Source organism: Otolemur garnettii, unplaced genomic scaffold, assembly GCF_000181295.1.
Source record: "Otolemur garnettii isolate 467f Iridium unplaced genomic scaffold, OtoGar3 scaffold00031, whole genome shotgun sequence".
NCBI classification, from domain to species: Eukaryota; Metazoa; Chordata; class Mammalia; order Primates; family Galagidae; genus Otolemur; species Otolemur garnettii.
Window position 1 is genome coordinate 911,266 of NW_003852426.1, and position 5,048 is coordinate 916,313.

Here is a 5,048-nt window from a genome sequence, read left to right on the forward strand (position 1 = left end):
GGGGGACTGTGGGAATGGGCAGTGGCAGAGGCAGACTGGACAGGGGAAAGTGACACAGAATTTGAAAATAGGAGCTTCTGAGAAGAGGAAGCAGGGTAAAGGGGACAGAACCATGGAACTGGGGTCCAGGAATGACAACTAAAATCTTTTAACTGTACTTGGTATTCAGTAGATACTCAAATCCATTTTTTGACTTGAGTTAGAAAGTAAACATAGAGTAGCAAAGAGAGCATATTGTAATCTAGTGGCGTTAACAGGAAATTGGGTTTAAATTCTAGCTCTGCTACTTATTAACTAGGCAATATTGGGCCACTTGATTTCTCTAAAAATTTGTTTCCTTAATCAATAAATGGGCAAATTGGCCTTTAGGTTATTGCAAGGATTACGAATATAAATGGAGACTGGGCACAGTGGCTCATGCCTGTAATCCTAGCTAGCCCTCTGGGAGGCTGAGGCAGTAGGATTGCTTGAGCTCAGGAGTTCAAGACCAATCTAAGCAGGAGTGAAATTCTATCTCTTAGAAATAGAAAAACTAGGGCGGCGCCTATGGCTCAGTGGGTAGGGCCCCGACCCCATATACCAAGGGTGGCAGGTTCAAATCCAGCCCCTGCCAAACTGTAACAAAAAAATAGCTGGGCATTGTAGTGGGTGCTTGTAATCCCAGCTACTCGGGAAGCTGAGGCAAGAGAATTGCCTAAGCCCAAGTAGTTGGAGGTTGCCATGAGCTGAGAGACCATGGCACTCTACTGAGGGTTAATAAGTGAAACTCTGTCTCAAAAAAGAAAAAAAAAAAAAGAAAACCTAGCCAAATGGTGTACAACTGTAGTCCTTGCTACTTGGGAGGCTGAGGCAGGGGGACTGCTTGAACCCAGGAGTTTGAGGTTGCAGTGAGCAATGATCATAGCACCGAACTCTAGCCAGGGCAATGGAGCAAGACTTTTTAGCAAGACTAAACAAACAAAATATAAATGGATTGTTCTTAGGCACATAAGAGGTACTTCTTGCATAGGGCCCATTATGACCATGGGAAGAGGGTGTGCTTTAAGAGGGTTGGGCAGCAGTGAGCCAGTCCAGGTGTAGGAGGCCAGAATGAGAAAATAGCCTCCCAATGTTAAGATCCCCAAGAGATACAATTTTTCTTCCCACTTCCTTCCCTCTGTCTCAGGTAGGTTTCATGGCTCTTTCTTTTTCCTCAGAGAAGCAGAGACTTACGCATTTCTTGTTCTCATTCAGCCAATGAGAGTGATTTTTAAACACCCTCCCCACTTACCCCACCTATACCGCATTTTAACTAGAGCATTTCTCCAGAGGCATGAGGGTAGGTGGGGTGGTGAGTTCTAGGCAGCAAGTTAATAAATGACCCCTAAATATGTCAAGATCAGGCCCTAGCAGTTTCCCCTGACGTAAAACCATAGTGAGAATGCCTGGAGCACCAAGGCATGGTCACAAAAGTAACATAGTGTATGTGTCCTGGCATGCGGCTCACTCCGGTCCAGCCAGATATACCAGAGGCTGCTGAGCATGGGCAGCTGGGAAAGGACCCAGCATTTCTACTGCCAATACTGGCTTCCACCACTGGCTTTCTGGGATCACAGTGTCATGGCTTTTCCCTCTGCCCTCAGTTTCCTTCCCACCAGATTACAACTCCACAAGAGCAGGACTTTATCCATCTTGTTCATTGCTCTATCATCAGGGCCTAGAATTATGCTTCTCAATCAGTACAGGCTGCCTGCAAAGGCTAGAAATATAGAGCTGTTTATGTTATGCCTGTGACAGAGTTGTCCATGTGGGAGGCAGCCTCCATCTGTCTGTAGATCAGTGATTTTTAACTGGTGAGCATGCAGCACACTGGTGTGCAGTGAGACATTTTAAGTGTGCCACAAAAATTTTCAAGATCATTAATTAAATTATTTTTGAAAGAAGTTCAAAGCACAGTAAGTATATTCTGCCTCAAGTTGTTGTCCTGGGTAGAGTGCTGTGGCATCACAGCTCACAGCAACCTCCAACTCCTGGGCTTAAGTGATTCTCTTGCCTCAGCCTCCCAAGTAGCTGGGACTACAGGTGCCTACCACAATGCCTGGCTATTTTTTGGTTGTAGTTGTCATTGTTGTTTGGCAGGCCTGGGCTGGATTTGAACCCACCAACTCTGGTGTATGTGGTTGGTGCCTTAGCTGCTTGAGCTACCTACACCGAGCCTGTATATTCTTTTTTATTTTTTGAGACATAGTCTCACTGTATTGTCCCAGGCTAAAGTGCCAGGGCAGTATCATAGCTCACAGCAACCTCCAACTCTGTGCTCAAGTGATCCTCTTGCCTCAGCCTCCCAAGTAGCTTAGACTACAGGCACCTGCCACAATGCCTGGCTAGTTTTTCTATTTTTAGTAGAGACAGAGTCTCTCTCTTGCTCAGGCTGGTCTCAAACCCCTGAACTCAAGCAATCCACCTGCCTGGACCTCCCAGAGTGCTAGGATTTCAGGCATGAGCTACCCTATCTGGCTCCTTTACTCTTTTTTTTTTATTTTTGATCAACCTAATTAAAATGTGCCACAGTTTAACCCTATAGGTTCAAGTGTGCTGTGAGATTAAAAAAAAAGAAGGTTGAAAAACATTGCTGCAGATTGCTCCAATCCCAGTCATTGGAGAGCATGATTGTGACTTAAGTTAAAACATAATCATGGGGAAAAAAGGTACAACAAATAAAGTATTTCCCCTTTTGTCTGGCCTTTTCAGACACCCTGTATTTACTGACTAAGTTGATCTATAAAGTGAAAGGCTTAGATTAAAGGCTCTCTAATGTTTCTCCCTCCTCTGAAACCCCATGACTCAGCGGTGGCTCCCATGTCTACTCAAAAGTTAGACGTGCCTCCCCTCCTGCTTCCAGAGCAGCTGCCGTAGGCTCTTTTCTTCTAAGGCTGGGAGGTGCATTCCCTTCCGGGGAAAGCCTCTCCAGGGGTGGGGGCTGGGACTGCCTGCACCTCCCTGGCCCTGCCCAGTGGGGAATCGCGTGTCAGGACTGGGGCTTGGTGGACTGCCAAGGGGTGAGCCCTGAGGCAGTTTTCTGGGAAGGGTAGATGGCATGTGTGACTCAGAACCAAGTTAGGGAAAAAACAAGCTCACTCAATCACTAGCACCCTCAGCCTGGCCTGGCTTTGACCATGAGCTAATGAAAGAGGAAGCTGGGCTGGGCAGACAGTAGCTCTGCTTTCCCTCAGTCTTTCTGTCCACTGCCTCATGGATTTCCTAAACTGTGCCTCAGGCCGCTGTCATCCTGGCTCCTGGGTCCTGGCTCTTTTGTGAGACTTTCCCTTCCCAGACAATCGGTCATTTACTCCCTCAGGTTGGGAATCCCACTCACCACAGAAGGGAGATTGCTCACAGGGGAGGCTGAAATGACAGTGTTGCTTGAGCTCTTTCCAGTGGGCCATGACCATTTGGGTTTGCTCCTATAACTGCTGCATCTCAGAAACGGAGTAAGTGGTGCTAAGGCTGGGAGCCTAAATTAGAGGTGGGTTGGGTTTTTTTATTTTATTTTTTTTGAGACATAGTCTCACTCTGTTGCCCTGGTAGAGTGCTGTGGCATCATCATAGCTCACAGCAACCTCAACTCTTGGGCTCAAGCAATCCTCCTACCTCAGCTTCCCACGTAGCTGAGATTACTGCTGTTGGCCACAACACCTGGCTAGGTTTTTTATTTTTAGTAGAGACAGAGTTTTGCTCTTGCTTGGGCTGGTCTCTAACCCCTGACCTCAAGCAATCCACCTGCCTCAGCCTCCCAGTGTATCACGGATATAGGCATGAGCCACTGCATCCAGCCTTAAGGGATTTCTTGAGAGCTAGAATTCCTCAATTCAGGAAGGAAACAGGGGACCCCAAATTACTGGGCAGCTGAGCTACCCTCAAGGCTACTATACCCCAGTTGGGACCACTTAGCTAACACTTTTGGTACTCGGAACAGTTTCAGTACATTCAGTAAGAATGGCCACAAAGAACCTTCATAACTCTTGTCCTTCCAGTTCACCTTCTATGCCCCCGACAAAGACTCCTAGCTAAAAGTCAGTGCCTGCTTTAGGGACTAGAGGCCCCAAACTCTCCTGGAGACTACATTGGCCATCCAACTTGAATTCAGGCACCTCCCAGCCTTTGTTTCTCAATATCTCCACTGCTTTCCTGATTTTATGCACCTCTAATTTTGTACTTTTTCTCATGCATGCCAAACTCTTACCTGTTGGACTCTATACCCATTCTGTTTCCTTTTCTTTTTCCTCGCCTTCCTTCTGGGACAACCCACCCCCAACTTTCCCCAAGCAGAGTTATTTCATCTGCTTTGCACATAAATCTCTGAAGCAACAAACCTGCTCTATTATAGTCATTTGTCTTTTTGTCTTTCTGACTGCCTGAAGGTGCACTTGTTAATGCTAGGAACTTCCTGACCAGGCCTTGAATTGTCAGCATTAAAAAAAATCAGTTAGGGGCAGTGCCTGTGGCTCAGTGGGTAGGGTGCCGGCCCCATATACGGAGGGTGGCAGGTTCAAACCCGGCCCCTGCCAAACTGCAACAAAAAAATAGCCGGGTGTTGTGGGGGGTGCCTGTAGTCCCAGCTACTCTGGAGGCTGAAACAAGCGAATCACCTAAGCCCAGGAGTTGGAGGTTGATGTGAGCAGTGTGACGCCATGGCACTCTACCGAGGGCGATTAAAAAAAAAAAAAATCAGTAAGAAATGTGTAAACCAGATATTCTCAACCCATGCCTATGGCTTGAACTCATCCTATCTCTGAGCCCTACCCTTTCACATAGTGTTTGGTTATATTACATTTTGTTCTTAAAAGTTGAGCCTCATGTCTTGGTGCCTATAGCTCAACCGGCTAAGGCGCCAGCCACGTACACCTAAGGTGGCGGGTTCGAATCCCCAGCCCGGACCTGCCAAACAATAATGACAGCTGCAACCAAAAAATGGCCGGGCGTTGTGGCAGGCGCCTGTAGTCCCAGCTACTTGGGAGGCAGAGGCAGGAGACTCGCTTGAGCCCAGGAGTTGGAGGTTGTTATGAGCT